The sequence below is a fragment of the Sciurus vulgaris genome (assembly GCF_902686455.1).
Source record: "Sciurus vulgaris genome assembly, chromosome: 10".
NCBI lineage: Eukaryota > Metazoa > Chordata > Mammalia > Rodentia > Sciuridae > Sciurus > Sciurus vulgaris.
Genome location: NC_136470.1, coordinates 43204269 through 43224352, shown reverse-complemented (window position 1 = coordinate 43224352; position 20084 = coordinate 43204269). Strand labels below are relative to the sequence as shown.

The following is a 20084-nucleotide window of genomic DNA, read 5'->3' as shown; positions in this document are numbered from 1 at the left end:
GAATCCTATGGGTGCAAGAGAAGTAAATTTTAAATTGAGAAATATTTTGCATTAATTTCTTTACAAAAGTATTTGAACTAACATTTCATTTTTTTTGCTTTAGCACCCAAGTTATTTGTTGTAAAATATAAGTCTCTGAACCTGCAGTAGTTTTTTTTTTTTTTTCAGTCTTTTTGCCTATAATTTCAAGGCATGAAAGAATTAGAATAACATAAAAGATTCACTATGGTTTCTGACAGTAGTCATAATAGGGACCACCTTGATCTCTGAAAGTGTCTTAACCTTTAAAACAGGGGTTTCTTGGAACTTTCAGTAATATAAAACATTTTTATTAATTAAATAATTAGGTTAATAAAAGTATTTTAATTCTCATTTATTGAAATTATCAAAGAAAACGAAAACAATAAAATTGAAAGATTTCCTTGAATAATGCTTTCAAATCACATAATTTGGTAGAATAAAGACTGAGTATCTGCTTTTTAAAAAGATTATTTTAAAATAAAGTCAAATTAGGATGTACACACTAAGAACAATGCTATTATAAAACTTAAGTCATATAAATATATCCTGTTTGTACAGTTCATGTTTGTCAAGTAAATTAACTCTATTTTCCACACAAATAAAAAAAAAAATCTGTAGAAAAGTGCACAATCAAGATAATAGCAATTAAACAAAAATTTTAGAAAAATATAAAAAGTTAAAAATTTAGTTTATAAATTCCCAGGAGTTTCCTTCCATGCCCATGTATCTTATAAAAAAATGTTTGCTATATAGAAATACGGAGTAGTAAACAATAAAGTACATAGAGTCCATTGGCTCTATTTCTGAAGACGTTTTCTTTCAGGAATTTGCCTATGAGTGGGGATATAAAAACCAAGGAGTCAACACTAACTCCTATTAACATGGTCCAAATGTTATTCATCCCATCAACTGGTCATTCTGTGTGAAGAATATGGAGAAGTTAATTATCAGATCAGGTCCTTGGCTATTAATTCCCTCACTAAAATCATTATGATTTTATTGCCCCAGTCATCAATGCTCAAAAGTTTTTCTTCTTCTGAGAAGGAGGTCCCAGTTCACCTTGCTGATATTAAGCGTGCCAATCCATATGATTTGGTTATGATATCACATCATGAGCATCACCATTAGGTCTCTGTCGCACAGTTAGGGGAGGCAGCGGCTTCCCATAGAAATCTACATAAAGAGGGTAACCACGGACACAAACAGTATAATCATCAATTTTTGACACATTTCATTATTTTTCAACTAATACATTAAAAAAATAAGAACTCACTGACTTGTCAAGTGAGGTGATAGTGGGAAGATAGCAAAAAAAAAAAAAAAAAAGCAAAACAAAACCAGAATATATGAAAAATAAATAAATTCAAAATACAAAAACCAGGGTAAATTCTAATTGACCTTAGTAGAAACTACACCAAATAGTTACATTTATTATTATTATTATTTTTGTTTCCAATTACACATTCACATTAGAACAGAACAAATATAAAATATTCAAAATCTATAGAACTGCTAGTAAGACCCTGGTAAGTTACTATCTGTATACATGCTCTTATCCAGTAGCTGTATCTATGTAATTTAGGAGAATCAAATTGGACTCTTTACTATATTCTTCAACTATATTCTTTAACTATATCTTTCAATATAGTTCAGTGACTTGGGGCATATTTATACAAAAAATTGTGCCCTTCATCATTAAATTTCTATTTCTTACTTATAATAATTGGCTTATAAATTAATGGCATATATAACTCTTCCATAAGTTCTTTCTGTCCTATTAAATTTTTTTAGGAGCATAGGTGATAAGATCACTACACACACACCACACACAACACACACACAGGGAAATTTTTTTTTTTTTTAAATCAAGTATAATTTCAGCAGGGTAGATTGGCACACACCTGTAATCCCAGCAGCTCAGGAGGCTGAGACAGGAGGATTGCAAGTTTGATGTCAGCCCCTCAGCAACTTAATTAGGCCCTAAAAAACACTGAGACCCCATCTCAAAAAAAAAAAGGAGAGGGGCGTTGGGAGTGTGGCTCAGTGGTTAAGTGTTCCTGGGTTCAATCCCCACAATAATTTCAAAGCAAACATTAAATAGTAATCATGCTTTAACAGATCTTAATATAATAGAATAACTTTGGTTATGAGTTAAAAGTATGGGTTTCAAGGCTGGGCAGACCTAAGTTCAAATACGGGTTCTGCCATTTACTAGTGATGTGATGTTCCTCATGCTGAAAAGTGGGATACTGTTGCCCATTTTAAGGTTATTTGGGGGAATTAAATTTCTTAAGCAATGGTAAGTACAGGGTATATACAGTTATCATTATAACCATAATTAAAATGATATCATAGATGCTCAATTATTAATCATCTGCTATAGCTCATCATGCACCTGTTGTCTACTTGCCATCACCTTTTGTCAAAATACTTCCAGATATAAAGGCACAGAAATGTATCTAAGCTTGAGAAAAAGCAGCAGAGCAATTATGTAACTGGTACCTAGCAGGAGCTTAGATGAAAATATCCTGTTAAACCCCCAAAACTACTTAATAAACTTTTCATATTAAATTTAAAATTTATTACATCTGCTTGCTTCATAAAAGCAGAATGGATATAATTTTTTTTAAAACCAGGTTATGTATCCTTTGATTCAAAATTTATAGAAAAAATAAAGATATTTTTAAGTGTGTGAAGGTATAAATATCTTCACACTGGGAAGCAAACATTTGACAAACGGAAAACTAAAAGTATTAGAATATAGTGGTCTTAAACTTAACTAATTTATCATAATTCTTTCCCAGAGTTCTGATTTATGTGAGGGGTGGGAGGGAGATCCTTCTCAGCCCATTTTCATCTCTTTCTCCAGTTTTTCTTAATTGTAATGCTTACCCTGAACACCACCATCAATTCTTAGTCTCTGATTGGACATTCTTTTCCTGACAAACAGCAAACCATCATTCCCTCAATTGCATTCATTCAGAAACAATTATAGAGCATCTGTTATGTGCAAAGTACTGCTATTGTGTAGTGACAGCTGTGTGTGGGGGGAACTACCCACATATTCTCCCCCACTTCCCATGTCACATTTCTCCTAAACTCCATAATCTTACTTTATATTGGCCTTTAGACATTTCCACACAGATAAGCCTACATCTGTATATGTCTACCTTTCTATGTCTCTCTAAAACGGTTCCCTTTCTCTTAATATATTTTCAGTTTTAGTCGTAACACCAACCTTATATCCCCTTGAGCCAAATTATACTCTATTTCTCTTGCCCTCACCCCACACCTTCATTCATCAAATATTACTTGCTATTATTATTAAAATATTCTTTGCATCATTTTTTCTTCATTTCAATACCCATTCCTTATTTATTACTTTGATTACTGTAACTGCCTCCTGAGATTCTTACCTCAGGTGTAGTGATGATTATCACTACTTGATACATTGTGATAATAATTGTTTTTGTAACTCAGTACACTGTGACAAAAATTGTTTTCCTAAGTATCAAATCTAATATTACTTTTCCCATGCTAAAATGAATATTTTCTCTTAAAAATTATAGCAAATCCAGACATCTCAACATAGAAGACCTTCATCATCTAGTCATAAGCCAGAATTCCACTTTGAATGTTCTTTGTAATTTACAATTTTCTCTTTTTTTACCTACTCTATGCATAAGGTCTAAGGTCGAGTCACAAGCTATTTCCAAATAAGGCATGTTTTTTCCTCCATCTCTAACTTAACATTTTGTTTCTTCTGCTTCTTTTTCTTCTCACTCAGACGACCCAGTACTAATGCCTAACTTCCGATGCATATGTGCACAGTAATTCTGAACCACAAAATATATTGCCATATACTAAGTATGGTGAAGTATTATTTTCTCTATTAGATGGTGATCTTCATAAGGCAGTATGTATGCATTATTCATTGGTCTTACAAACATTGTTGGCTCGTGTCAAATACAAAATAGGTTTTTGTTGAATGATGAATTCAGTATGGGAAAAATATCTGTCTTATGAGGAATTATTCATATTAGATATTATGTATATAAACACTAATATTACCCAGTTTTTCTAAACTCATTAATATTTAAACTGATAATCTATTCTAATGTACATAAAGTTATATGATAGCAGCAATTAACCTGTCATAATCAATAAAAATATCATGATATTAAATTAGTAAACCATGCATGCGTGATTCCAGAAAATACATCGGTAATTTTTGAATAGTCTAAAACAACTTTCTGTCTTTAGAAGTGTAACAATAAATCTTCCAATTTTTACTGTAAGAAAATATTTCCATTACTGAACTACATAGTGTTCTGAAAAAGAAGGCAAATCGCACACTTACATTTATATATTTTGAATAAAATATTTAATATGTTTTAAATAATGTCAAATTATATGGTAATGCTTTTCTGACAACTGAACTTCTAATGTCTTTTCTGGTAAGTTCTCTCCTTATGAAACAGTTTTATAGTAGGTTAACACAGCATTATCAAAAAGGGAACGGATATTCTGACTGAACAAATTTTAGAAAGCTACGATTATGTATAATTATTCTTTGTATTCTAGAAATATCTTATTGAAAAAAAATCTAGCTAATGGTCTGCCAACTTCCTCTCCCTATGTTCTCTACTATCCCCAAATGGTCCTTCTCTAGTTTTTGCTTCCAGCAATTCTAATACCATTAGTATTAGGTTAATGTTAATCTCATTAAAGAAAGTTATCTTTTCCAATAAGCTTTGGTAACTTTCCATTGATTGATTTCTGATTTTATAGACTGTATTGATCTTACTCAGTTTTAATATTAAGCAGCTGGGTGGTCTTACTTCAGAAAATAAAAAAAAATTATATGGCTTATCACAGAGCTTTTTTTTTTTAAACACCATAAATCTAACTGTAATGTGTCAAATTAAAATGGTTTTAAAATATTTTTTCTTTCATAACTATGGCATAAGTATCATGAATAAACAAAATATCTCTGTATTCCAAGGCAAACAAAACCAAATTATATAGATGGAGAATGCATTTAAATTTTTTAAAAAGTTTTTAAAAAAAGGAAAAGCATAATGAAAAAGGATGGCAGTGTATTTGAAAGGTTTCCAAAAATAAAATATTAAGCTTGTTGAAATTATGAGGTAAAGAAAAGTGAATGCATAAGAACAGATGATATCTGAAAACTGATCTCGTGCATTACCATTATGACGTGTTTCACCAAGAGGCCTCAAGTTTTGGAAGTCTAGTGACTTTGGGGGTTCCCCAGCCAACTAAAGAAAAAGAAACACATTTAAAAAACACTGTTAAACAAATGTCTTTTGGGTTCTGTTGAGAGGATTTCTCCTTCCACAGGAAATGTAAATAGCATTCAATGTTGATTCAAATGTACTAAATGACACAACACTGAATATACATAAACCCATTTTAAATGGCTTCTATTTCAAAATGTAACTCTAGTCTGCTACCATCTGCTTTAAGTTTTTTATTCACCTTAAAAACATAAACCTCTTCACTAACTTAAGTAAGCTTTAGACTACTGTCTGAACCCCTAAGAGAGGCTAAAAGAAATGTTTTTCTTGTTAAGTTTGAATACTAAAAATGAGTTTTTTAAAAAAAATTCTTACAGGAAATGTTACCATATGAAGTCTTGAGGCACGACTGCAAGGACACTGCAAACATTTAGTCAGTCATCAGGTATTTATTGAGCACATATAGCAGATAAGGTACTATGTTTAGTACTAAAAGTTACTATTGTTGTGCAGTTATGTCCCAGTGCTTCTTTACATGCATGACATAAATTAATCTTGTGCATATGTTGGATTCAAACTGGGAAAGCTTATACATCTAGGTAACTTTCAGGTGAAAGGTCCAATTTTTTGAAGGTTCACATAAACTTAAATTCCTCTTAGCAATCGGATAACTGATATTTCAAATACAGCTTGAATACATTCAAGAAATTATTGAGTATGATTTTCTTAATAGTTTTTTACCTTTTTTTTAATGAAAATTAATAACTTACGTTGACAGATTCTGCACCAAGAGTAGAGTCCTTTCTCAAAAATTCACAAAATAATGAAAAACAAATAAAAACTATATGATTTCTTTTTCTTTCTATCCTTTCCCCCACCCCCTCTCCATTGTTTAAAGCAGTATTTCTAATTCAGCATCAGTATCCAATTTACTCACCAGGAGGTGGAGGGTGAGGTGGTGTTGGACTCTAGGAGCAGCATCATCAGTATTAACTGTTCTACCCGGTGACTCCTTTTCATTCTCAGTTTCTTAGTTTTCTTTTTACTGTATCTATAATAATATATTGGGAAAAAGTAAACCTCTATAACAGAAAACAATGAATAAATGGAGAATATTGATATTATAATAGAAACCTTATATTCAACTTTAGAAATTGTTATAACAAAATATTACACCTAAAGAAGGTATGCCCAGTATCAATGTATGTAACCAAAATCACTTAGTAGACCTGGCAGAATTAAATTTCTGTTCATTCTACAATAAACAAACAAAAATTACAGACAAACACATAAAAGCACCTTAAGGATATGATATATTAATGCTTAAATTTTAAAAATGTAAAACCAGAGTGGCATAGTACTTAAAAATTCAGAATATCAAAGTTACTGAAATTAAATAATTCCTAACTGCTAAATTATACACACGTTTTATAAAATGGGAATTATCTTAACATGAGAAATAGCCAAAATCTATAAAGTTACAAAGAGTAAAAAAAGAACATCATATTTAAAAGGAACGTTTTATAAATAAGTTAGTGTCATTTGAGATGTTTCACTCCAGATAGAAACAAAGTTATCCTTTTACTATTAAAGTTATAGGCTTAACAGGTGGGAAAATGGAATGAGAGCTCTAAAACCATTTGATATTTTAGGATGGGCAGTACTTCAGGTGATGAAACAGGATAGAATGTGAAACATGATTTGGACTGGGGTGGTCTCAACCCAGCCACTAGTAGGACACATGACGTTATTTAACCTGTCCAGGTCCCCGGTTTCCCACTTACATAATGGAAATAATGCCCCAGGATCACTATAATAAATAACATAGTGCTGTGTTAAATCAAATAATTAAACCTGGAGTCATACTTTTAAAGAACAAAATTTAAGTTGTTATTATGGTTATGATTTATGATTTCAGATCTCCCTAAACTATAAAGTCATTTACTAAATCACTTTTCTTCAATATTTTCTGAGGTGCTGGGGATTCAAACCCGGGACCGTGCACACTCAAGGCAAGCGCTCTGTGAGCTGAGCTATTTGCCCACTACTTTTCTTCAATGTTATCAGTATTAGAGTTCTCTTAAAAACTGAGATCACTGTAATAAGTCTACCTTCATTTAATACTCTGCTGATAAGAGTTATATGGGTATGAATATGGCTGCCCTAACCTCCCAACTGACAACAGAAAAGTACAACCTCAAATCTAACATTGTTCTACTGATTGCTTGCATCCTATAGAAATAGCCAGACTATAAAGAAAATTATGTTCATTGTATCATTACAAGGCTTAAGAAACAAAACAGAAAAGCCTTAAAAAGTTAAATTCCATGGATTTCTGGGAATTGTACTGTATTATAAACTTATAAATTAAAATTGAAGACTGAATTTCTGCTGAATTCATTTTATGTTATTAAGGATCACATTTTAAACTCGGCATTAAAAAAACATGTCAGAGGAAGAAAAAAGTGGTTAATGATTAACTAAATACCTGGAAAAAAATCATACTACTGCATTTGGAAACAAAAGTGCACTACATTTTCTTGTAAAAATAAATATGGTACATGAAATAAAGTATAAATAAGCTATATAAATGTATGAAAATTACTTGACATAACTAGATATACCTGATTCTGATGCTCGATGGTCTGTCTCATCTTCATTCTCCAACTGCTGTGTTAATGCCTCCTTATAATTTTCTACTATTTCAAGTTCATTGTGTTTTTTGGCTGCTGTCACCAATCTGGTTCTCTGTCTCTATTTGCTCAGGCTCAATTTTATGTTGCAGCAGGCAACCATCACTGTCTGTCTCCATCATTTGCTTCTTCTTCTCTTTTTCAAGTTTTTTTTTCATTCTAACAAAAATGAAGTATATTATCGTTATTATAAGGGTTCTATTCTACCTTAAGACAATTTTAAGGATGAAGTTGATTAAGAGTATTTGTAATTTCAGCAGCACTGTGATATTTTCATCATAATTATTTATTGAATATATTATGAAAACATAACTACTAAATAATTAATAAAACAAGAATAAAGAAAGAAAATATTACCTATGATTTCACAATCTACAGATACCACTATTTAGTGTATAATCATTAAGAGGTTTCCTATGGCTATTCCCACACATACAGACATTCACCACCCACAAACATGTAAGTATGTAACTATCTCTCTATATATACCTATTTATTTGTTGTTTTAAACAAAAAAGAATTGTTTTATTTAAGAATATTTCTATAGAAAGGAAACTAATAGAGAAGAGGAAGGAGACTAGAAGAAGGGAGAAAAGCAGGATGAATGGGAAAGGGAGATACTGGGGAATGAAATTGACCAAATACGGGCATGTACAAATATTCACAATGAATACACTGCTATGTGTGATGATAATGCACCAATAAAATTAATTTAAAAGTCTTTCAATGTCAATCAAGTGCTTAGAATAGTGCCTCATATTATAAATGCTATGTGTTAGCTACTATTATTTTCATCAATTACATTAATATTTAAAATGGTTTGTATTGAATAAATTGTTATGTAACTTACATTAAATAACCATTATGATATGTTATGAGTAACATATGATAAATTTATTTTTCCAATTCCATTTCAATGAACACAGAAAGTATTTCTAAGTGTCATTATTATAAGTAAACTGTCCTGAAATTACTAACAGAACTGCTGGATCAAAGGGACTGCTGAGTCAGTGGGTCTGTACAATTTACAATGTGACATATAATCACAAACTTCCTTTCTGAAAAACTGAATCAATTTATACCTGAGGCAAAGGAATAGGAGAGTATTTCTCTAAATCATTTTAAGTACTGTATATCATTATCAACCTTTTGTATCTCTGAAAAACTAATAGCTATTTTAACATTTTATTTTGATTTAATTAAGTTTGGTTTGATTTAATTTTAAATTTTCATTACTAAGCAAGATGAACTATTAAATACCCTTATTGCCCCCCCCCCCCACTTTAGGGAACTGCCTCTGGTAACCCAATACCCATTTTTTATTATTTTCATAGTATTTTATAAGAAGTCCTTTTTTCCTGCCCTTGTCTTATCTGTCACTAGGACTAATCACATAGTTGCACAGGACTATATGTCCTATCTGCCATAATTTTCATTAGGGTTGTTTGTTTTCATTTTATGCCTTTTAACTTTGTATAACAACTCTTATGAAATTGAATATAAGAGCTATCCATTTTTACACTTTATGGACCTGTGGCTTGATTGTCTTCCTTTGAAAGTTTTTTATCGGCCAAGTATTTACCATACTTAATCATATTATTAATGTTACTTTAAAAAATATACATTTAAGTTTTTTTTTTCTTTCTTTCTTTTTGCAGTGCTGGGGATTGGGTAAGCACTCTACAATCTGAGCTATATCCCCAGCCCTACATTTAAGTTTTTGATATTTCTGGAATTTAATATGGTACACAGTGTTAAATAATTTCAGGTTTTTTTCTAAATGACTGCTCAACTGTTCCAATATTCTCTCAGATTTGAAGTGTTACCATTTATCTTAGACTAAACGCTTATATACAATTAGGTTCATTACTATTTGTTGTACTGATTGTCTATTCTGGAACCGAAACTTTACAATACCTCACTGTTTATTAACTGGTAAAATCAAAAGTGCTTCTGACAATGCAAATCTACTAAGGAAAAATAAATAAATGTACATGGTAAAAAGGAGATTATAAGTACTTTGTTTTCATTATTTCACTGAACATCTTGAAATTATCCTAACTTAAAAACAGAATAACTGTACTTTCCCTATATCACTAATAAATTTATAGACTTGTTATATATATGTGGTATTTTATGCAATACACTTGTATTATGTAATACTGGTGTTTTCACAGTAAAGATAATTTTAAAAATATAAGGCTGAGAGAAGTACTAGAGCCTTCTAAGTAATTTTTTTGCCCATGGTAGTATTAAATAATTGGTCTTTAAAAGGTAGGTTTTACTACAGAGTAAGTTACTGTTTCAAAGTGAAATGTAAATCTTGATTTCCTTCTTCTATACATATATATAATCTTTTTTTTTTTTTTTTTTTTTTTTTTTTTTTGGTACTAGGAATTGAACCCAGGGTTGCTTAACCACTGAGTCATATCCTCAGCCCTTTGTACTTTTAATTTTGAGATAGGGTCTTTCTAAGTTGCTTAGGGTCTCACTCACTATGTTGCTGAGATTGGTCTCAAACTTACGATCCTCCTACCTCAGCCTCCTGAGCTGCTGGGATTACAGGCATGCACCACCACAGCTGGCTCTCTATCAATATTTTTAAAATAACATAAAACAAAACTTGACAAACACAATATTTGATAGAATGGAGACAAAACAATACTTCATGCTCTTAATATACCTTTACTAAGAATAACACATTTAGGGTAAATGCAATAGGGTTAATAAAAGATTTAACTAACTGTCAGATATCAACTTAATCCATGAATTCCCAAGTTTTCAATTCTACATAGGAGGATGGGACAAGGTAAGTTAAAACCAAATATCTCATGTTACCTATTATTTTATAAAATAAAGCAATACCAAAACTATCCATTCGTCTTACCTGTGGAGCTGCCTCCCTCCTCAGCAGCAGCTCCAAGGAGAAAACAATCATCCACCTCTCCAGATGAGCACCTGTGTGGAAGGAGGCAGTGACAGGGGAAGAAGAATGTGGAACACATTGGCAGGATCAGCAGTCCTGCTTCCACAGTAAGCTCTGAATTAATGGAATTAGGAAAACACTGCCTAGGAGGAGGTGGCTGCTGAGAATGAATACAGGGGAGCCACGGTAAACTCTGGACCCCAGCAGAAGATGAAAACAAAGACACTGACACACACACACACACACACACACACACCCCACCTTAACTTCTTAATAATTAAAATCTACAAATTAATGTTTGAAAAACTTGTGATAATGAAAATTAAAATAAATGGTATTCAGACACAGGAGAATTTGTTGCAGTTTTGAATATTCTTATTTTCCTGGCAAAACAAAATTGATTATTAGTCTAACACATTATGAACATCTAAATATTATCATAGATGGAAACTGGGAAAAAGACAAATATTAATAAGAATAAATATATCGCTACTATATGAAATAAATGACAAAATAAATTTATCAAAAATAGTAACATTAATAAAATTGCTGTATTCAAACTTCATTTTCATTCTCATTTAATTTTATAATCATATACTTCCCTTTCTATGCTACATCAAAAGTAATTATTTTGGGGGAGAGGGGGGTATTGGATTGAATCAGAAGTGTGCTCAACCAACTGAGCCACTCTTCCAGTTCTTTTTAACTTACTATTTTGACCAAGGGTCTCACTAAATTGTTTAGGGCCTCGCTAAATGTTAAGGACAGTCTCGAACTTGCAATCCTCCTGCCCTTGGACTCCTGAGTTCAGGGGGATTACAGGCATGCATTACCACACCTGATTTCAAAAGTAATTTTTTAAATTTCTTAAATTTTTTTGGATGATGCTAGGCAGACACTGTACCCACTGAGCTACATCCCCCAGTCTCTAAAAGTAAAATCTGAAGCGAAATAAAAAGCAGTAAAGCTTCTATTGCCTCTCACCTTTAATTTTGTTACAAATAATTTTTTCTGGAGAAATTTTCTATCTCCTTGCATTCCTGTCCCAACTTCAAATTTATAATTTAAGATATAAAATTAACATTTGCCACCACTCATACCTCCACTGATTACAGATGCTATTGGCTGGAAGGATTAACAGTAACTGGTTCTGGGTCCAACTCAGCCAGACCATTGGTTTCATCAGATTGCTCTCGTTCTCTTTGTTCTCTATTATTTGAGGGGAAAAAAAATTAAAATTCATTTTGAAAAGCGCTGAACCATGTTTAATAAACCTATTTGAGATAGGTTTAAGATTATTAAAACTTAGTAATTTAAAACATCTAGTTTTGGCTTTTAATTACTAAAAACATTTTAAAATTCCTCATGCGGGTAATAGGCCTCTATCCTCACGTAAAAGTTTGTCACTTGAATTTTAGAAGAAATTCCAACAAAAATGACATTTGTATGACTGACTTCTTAATGCTAAAGTGAAATTTAATTATTCTTTTCCACATGCCAAGGGTGTTTATTTGTCAATTCATTAATTATTCTCTTAAATAACTACTGTCATTTTTATTGGTCGATAGGTTAAGTCTTTGTTAACCTTTTTCTTAAGAGCTATGTCTTCCGTAAAACTACTGGGAAAACATTAACACAATCTATGTTTTTATTTATGCACAAACATGTTTCTTATAAGACAAACATTAAAAAGTAGGACATCCATAGGTTAATTCTACAGAAGTAAATGACAAAATTTAAAATAATAAATTTTGTCAAGTTGTATATCACATTTGAATAACTAGAAAACAACTATTGCTTTGCATGATAGTATGAGGCTATAAAAATAAGTTGTCCTTCAATAATCTAATTAAATAATTTCATACAGGTACCAATGAAACATTTACTATCTCTGGAATTTATCATTAATGTTGCCCAATACTTGAAGAGTAATAAGTTGCTAAAGAAGCAGCCAAAGGCAGAGAAGTTAGTATTATGAATCTTCAACCAGATAATCAGTATAGTATGGCAAATGGAACATTCATTACTAGGAAATTTATCAACTGTGTTATATTATGGAAATACACATCTTTCATTCTGAATCTAGGAAGTCAAGATTTGGAAATTTATAATGTACTTCTCTTGTGACCTTGGATTGGCTCTTTGAGCCTCAGTTTTCCCACCAATGTGGACAAAAATACCTCATAAGGATGTTATAAGGATTAGATAAATTAATGCATGTGAGAATATTCTGCAAATGAACACACTTATAGGACAGTCACTGTTATTAATGTTATTGATTTACTAGTAACAATTTCAGGTATATAGTATCTCTCTATCAATACATAGCATATTTTTCAGGAACATTAGAAATCACAATCTGAACCAATTAGACTGAATTTAGTGATATAAAAAGTAAAAAGGATTGTTTTATTCACTCCTCTCTAAAGGCCAGTTTACTTTTGATTATGAAGTCTCAGCTCAACAGTAGCAGTCTAAGACCACAACAGGCATGGCGATAGAAAAAGGAGGAAAGGAGAACGAGTATCAGAAATGCCTGTCACATAGAATATCATTACGGAAAGGTAAACACTTTAGAAAAATGTCTAACAGATTTCTTGTATCAATATGATTTTTTTATTGTTGCTTTCATCTTCATTCTTTTTCTTTTTTGGTATTGGAATTTGAACACAGGGCATTCCATATGCTATGCCCATTCTCTACCAGTAAGCTCTACCCTAAGTTCCTGTTTGTTTTCTTAGTGGAGGAATGCCAACAGATTTTTTTAGAAAAATGTGACTGGATGTTTTTTATAAATATATACATAATGGTTATAATAGTTTTGTATCATGAAAATATTCACTAGGATAAAAAAAATCCAAAGATTTTCACAGTGAGTAAAAGTTCGTTGTGAGCAGTTGCCAAGATCTCTCATCCCATTCTTTCTTTGATATCAGTAAGCTGGTAGATGAACAACATGACTTATACTCCTCCTGAGCACTGAGGATAAAGAGTTATTTTTACAGATATTTTATTCCTTTAAGTTCTACCTATACAGCGAAGGACAGACAGCATCAGATGATATCCTCTACAACGTTAAGGAAACACCTCACAAAGGTAGTGTTGTCTTGTCTACTGGGCTGCAACTATGTCAAACCATGTGGAACGCCAATATTACTTATGTTGATTGAAGGCAAGTTTGAATCTTATAGTTCACTTAGAAATGTTTTTCGTTTTCCTCTTTTCTTCCCTTTTCCACCATGTAACAATTCAACTTCTATTCAAATATTAGCACTTTCTTACAGCATTAAGATTATGATTCTGAAGTAGAACTTTACAAATCTTTTTTTTAATAGAGTTTGGTGGATTCATTTTAAACATAATTTTTAAATATATTTTAAAAACCTGAGGTAACTTATTTTTCTGACAATACTACTGCTGAAATTCAGCTTTGGCTTGAGCTGATTAATCCTCTATCAGTTCACCTTCCCTCTTTGCTGAGTCTAAAGAAAGTTTTCTTAGTCTCCATACATAATGACACAGTGAGCCTGACAATTCTTTGTTGTGGGAGACTGTCCTTTGCATGTAGGACATTTAACAGCACCCCTGGCCTCTACCCATTACGTTTCAGCAGCACTTCCCCTTGCTCCCCAGTTCTGGAAACTAAAAATATCTCCAGGCTGCCACAAGTTCCCTAGAGGCAAAATTTCCCCACATGTTGAAAAGCAGAGCTTTAGAAGTATCAATAAGAAATAAGAGATAAATTGCCATGGTTTTATTCTGTTCAAATATCCATGGTGTTTTAAATGAATCTATTTACCTTTCTTCTCGTAATTTTCGCCACTCGCTCAGCCCTTTCTCTTTTCTCCTGTTCCTCAAGAGCTCTTTGTTCTGTTGTGTCTTTTTGGATACGTTCATTTAAGGCATCAAAGTCTCTTGCAATGTTATGTAGTAGCCAATAAAGGCCTTTTTTAATGGATTTGTCAATTTTCTTTCCATATCCCAAAACTGCTGAACAAGGTTCCTGAAACAGAAATTTACTTGATTCAAAGATTAAAACTAAAAGTTCTCCACATAAATCTATTAATAAACTATGATGCATAATTATAGGCATATTAAAATTAAGCCATTTAAGTTACTGATATGAACACTTGCTAACTTATAATACCTACCTTTGCAAGGGTCGGTAACTTTCATATTATACAGTAGTTGAAAGATGTTCTAGATAATATCTGTAAGCTACAAAACTCGTCTGATGTCATTTAGGATAGTTTATAGAAGTCAGTAATAACTAAATAGACAACAAATTTTACAATATTAGCTAATATTAGAATAGTGAAAGCATGATTTCCTTGGGGGAGGGGAGCTCTTAAGGTTATTTTCTATCACCTACATAAAAAAACTAAGTTATACTGAACATATTTTAAAGGGAAGGAAAAAAAAAAAAAAAAAAAACTTACGATCTGACACAGGCACTTATGCTCATTGACCAGTTTTTCCAGAGAGAGACATTCAATCACATCAGCTTCACCCAAAGCCCCTTCCTTGTCTTGTTTATTTGCCAACCTAAGAATGACAAATGAAACGGCTTTATGGCATATATATAATCAGACAGTGACTTAAAATATTTTGACCATTTCATTCAATTCCAAAGTTTTAAATCTACTGAATAATGAATAAACTGGTTTTAGAAAGAATGGTAGTATTAATTCATCATTTTTCCGTATTATTGAAAAGAAATCTGTGAGAACTGACTAAGAAAGGGAAATCAGATAAAGAAAAATGTCCATACAGCAAAAGCAATATATCAACAGGTCAACAAGAAAGTTATGAAAGCCAAAAAGAGTAGGCTACTTTCCATAGCCCACAGTCAAAACTTCTGTCCTTACCCTCTTAAATTATATCATGATGTAAGTACTGTAGACTTATGTTCCTATCATTTAAAAATACAAATTATCATGTTTTAAATGACAAATATTCCTCCTTAGCTTATAATATTTGAATTCAGAACAGGTACTTTTCACAGAAGAATACAAAAGGCCAAAATATATGAAAAAAATGTTCAATATCTCTAGCATTAGAGAAATGAAAGTTAAAACTATAATGAGATTCCATCCCACTCCAGTCAAATGGCAATTTTTTTTAACAATTTTTTTGTTTTAATATTTTTTTAGTTGTCAATGGATTTTTTATTTTATTTTATTTATTTGTGGTGCTGAGTATCAAACCCAGGGTCTAACACATACTAGGCAAGTGCTCTACCACTGAGCTATAACTCCAGCTCCAGAATGGGAATTATTAAGAATATAAGTAACAATAAATGTTGGTGAGGATGTGAGGAAAAAGGTTCACTAACACATTGCTGATAGGACTGCAAATGGTGCAACCACTATGGAAAACAATAGGAGAATCCTTAGAAAACTTGGAATGGAACCACCATTTGACCCAGTGATCCCACTCCTTGGTATACCACCAAAAGGACTTAAAATCAGCATACTACAGTGACACAGCCACATAAGTGTTTTGTAGCTGCTCAATTCAAAATAGCCAAGTTATGGATCCAACCTAGGTGCCCTTCAACAGATGAACATATAAAGAAAATGTGGTATATGTACACAATGGAATACTACTCAGCTATAAAGAAGAATATTATGGCATTTCCCAGTAAATAGATGGAACTGGAAAATATTATGCTAAGTGAAATAAACCAGTCCCCCCCCAAAAGGTTGAGTGTTCTCTCTGATATGTGAATGCTAACCCACAACAAGGCTATGGTAGGGAGGGAAGAACAGAAGTTCACTGGATTAACAAAGGGAAATGAAGGGAAGGGAGAAGGGATGGGAATACGAATGAGAGCAGAATGAATTGGACATAACTTTCCTTTGCTCATAAGTGAATACATGATCAGTGTTTTAACTCCACATTATGTACAACTGCAAATATGGGATCCTAATTGGAATGGGTTATACTCCATGTATGTAAAATATGTCAAAATATACTATACTGTAATGTATATCTAAAACCAACAAATTAAATATAATAGTAATAATAATATCTGAATTCATCTACATTTCTGATGTGTGAATATGTTCACATAAATGTGCAGTTTACTGGAGACTTGTAGTTTACTTGGACCAGCACTGGGAATAAATACACACAAAAAACACACTAATTAGGGACAACTGGGGAACAAAATGAAGAAATAAGTTCTAAAGAAAAATGGGAATCACAATGGCATACTGCTATTTGCCTACTTAAATTTTTCTTGTCATTATTTCTTAAACAATACTGTATAACAACTATTTACACTGAATTTATGTTGCACTAAGTATTAAAAGCAATCTAGAGGCAGTTTAAGTATATGGGAGGATAGATAGATAGATAGATAGATAGATAGATAGATAGATAGATAGATAGATAGATAGATAGATTATAAGCAAATAATACACTATTTTCGATAAGGGACTGGAGCATCTTTGGTTCTGGTATTTGAGGGTAGTCCTGGGAACAAATCTTCCAATAATAAGAGACAATGTAATACATAGGGTAGGTTTGTGGGGTGGACAAAAATATAGTTTTTAATAAATACACTGAAAAATAAATCTAATGAATCTCTATCATCTATTTTTTTAAAATTATCAAAACTGGATCATCCTTGGTCATCTACCTACCTTCCACTTTTTCCTGTTCATTTTAAAATTACAATATATTACCATAATATCATTATTAAACCTAACAAATCACAAGCCTTTAATATTACTCAATGCATTCAACATTCCCATTATTTTGCTAATGTTATGTTCAAAATCAGATACAACTCAGACACAATTACAATTTATCAGTCTTAAGAGTTTTTAAATTTATATTACTTGTTCTCTCCCAACCCTAATACCATCAACAGCACCTCTTTTCCTACCATGATATTTCTCTATACAACAATTGTTTCTTTTCAGACTTTCCCATGTTTTGGATTTAGGTAATACCTTCCTCATGAGACCTTTTAACATACATACCTATACTCCCCACATCTGGTAGTTAGAGGTAGAGGCCATTATAGTATCACTTTTATAAGCTATCATATTTTTGTGATATTAAAATCGTACAGATTTATAGTCTGAATCATCTAAAATAAAGTTCCTCATTGGCCTTTCATTTCATGATTTTAGCAGCCATTGATGACTTCTGCTTGATTCTATTATTTTAAAAGAGTTTATGAAAAGTGATTTATTTAATTCTACATTTCTTCTGCAAATAATATCAGAATTTTCTATAAAAATTAGTTTTCAAAAATTACTTGTTGAGGGGCTAGAGTTATGGCTCATGGTAGAGCACTTGCCTAGCACATGTGAGACACTGGGTTTGATTCTCAGCACCACATATAAATAAATAAATAAAATAAAATAAAGGTCTATCAACAGCTGAAAAAAATTTTTAAAAAACTAATGACTCAAATTCAATTCATATAGAAATATTAAGATCAATGCTTGATCTTTTGCTCTTTTTCCTTATTTTCATAAAAATGAATTGGTGCCCTAAGTCACCTCCAAAGATGATTAGGTTACTTTATTATATTACTTTTGGTTTTGTTTCAGGGGGAAGCAATAAGAATATGAATTTTTAAAATACATTAGACAGGTTCCAATTTATTGCAGTTACTGTTTTTTTTTTTTTTTTTTAAGGTCCACAGTTAGTCAGAAGAAGTCCCCCTCAGCTGGGCTCCTGGGTCTTTTTGGTTTAACTCCAATAGTCATACTTTCTTTGCTTCTATATGAAGCGATATCCAGACCTGAAATTACCTATTTCTCACGGCCTTTGTGGTGGAAAATGGTTATTCCAAAGACCACACAGTCTGGGCACTATGGATATTCACTGCTGTTGACTTGCCACTACTTCTCAACTCTTTTCAATGTACAAAACAAGGAAATACAGATTTTCTTTTTCTTTTCTTTTTGTCTTTTTTTTTTTTTTTTTTTTTTTTTTTTTTTTGCTTTCTTTGTTCTGTTTTGTGGTATTGGGGGATTGAACACAGGGGCACTCTCCCACTAACTTACATCCACAGTCCTTTTTATTTTTTGAGACAGTCTCACTAAATTGCCCATGCTGGTCTGAAACTTGTGATCCACCAGACTCTGCCTCCCAAGTAGCTGTTATTACAGGCTTGTACCACCATGCGTGGTGGAAATGCACGCGCGCGCACACACACACACACACACACACACACACACACACACACAGGTGTATATTTTTTTTTAGAAAGAAAAAAGTTAAATCATGAGTTCATATTGACTCTGTTTAACTTCAAATCAAATCTTACCAAGTTTCACTTAGCTTCTTAGATCTTATTTGTATCTCTTTTTACACATGATGAAAACTACAAGTTTAATGATATTGACAATAATAATTTGCTTCACCCCATCACACATGAATTTAAACTTAATTTCAGGGGTTGGGGTTGTAGCTCAGTGGTACAGTGCTTGCCTAGCACTGGGTGTGATCCCCAGAACCACACAAAGATAAATAAGCTTAATAATTTCAATATTATTACTAAAAATACGACTACTAAATGAAGGTTAAGATATCTTTATTGTTATTTTTGTCTTTAATATATATTTACTAGAGAAGCCACAAATACTGGAGTTTTAAATACTTGAAATAACCCTTCTCTGTGTGGTTATGCCACCACCTAGTTATATACCTAGGTTCATTTGTTTCAGGGTAGTATTTTATAATTTGTTTCTTAAGATTAATTTTTAATACATTTATATGGTTCAAAATTTAAGGTTATGTAAATTAGTTTCAATCAGAAAGAACTATCATCCATCCATATTTATTCCTTCTCATTCTCTATTCCTTCCATTCTCTTATATATAACTATCTTCATTAGTTTTTAGTTCACCCCTCACATAGTTTCATTCTGAAAATATAAATAAGTAAGTATATGAGAGAAATGACATCTTAAAGACCACAATTTGGGCACTATGGATATTCATGGATATTCTGGGGTTTTTGTCTGTGTGCATAATATTTATATTCAACCTCCCTTTCTTAAAGCTAGTATACTGCATATACTTCTTTGCATTGTGCTTTTTGTTTTAACTGAATATTAATTCTAAATCTGCCCCAAGAAAGAATAAAGATTTTTTTTTTTTACTTTGTACAGCTGCAACACACACCACGGTACAGATATTCCATCATTTATTCAGCCAG

General features: G+C 31.9%; 1 protein-coding gene and 1 long non-coding RNA gene across 2 annotated transcripts in view; both read right to left on the bottom strand.

Moving 5' to 3' along the window:
• ARL13B (ARF like GTPase 13B) overlaps positions 1-20084 on the bottom strand; it is a 96182-nt gene that overhangs the window by 33293 nt on the left and 42805 nt on the right.
• Positions 84-6067, bottom strand: LOC306670886. Its single transcript, XR_013766527.1, has 2 exons — positions 5231-6067; positions 84-1194 (listed from the first exon to the last, which is right to left on the bottom strand). It is a non-coding gene; the product is annotated as an uncharacterized lncRNA (long non-coding RNA).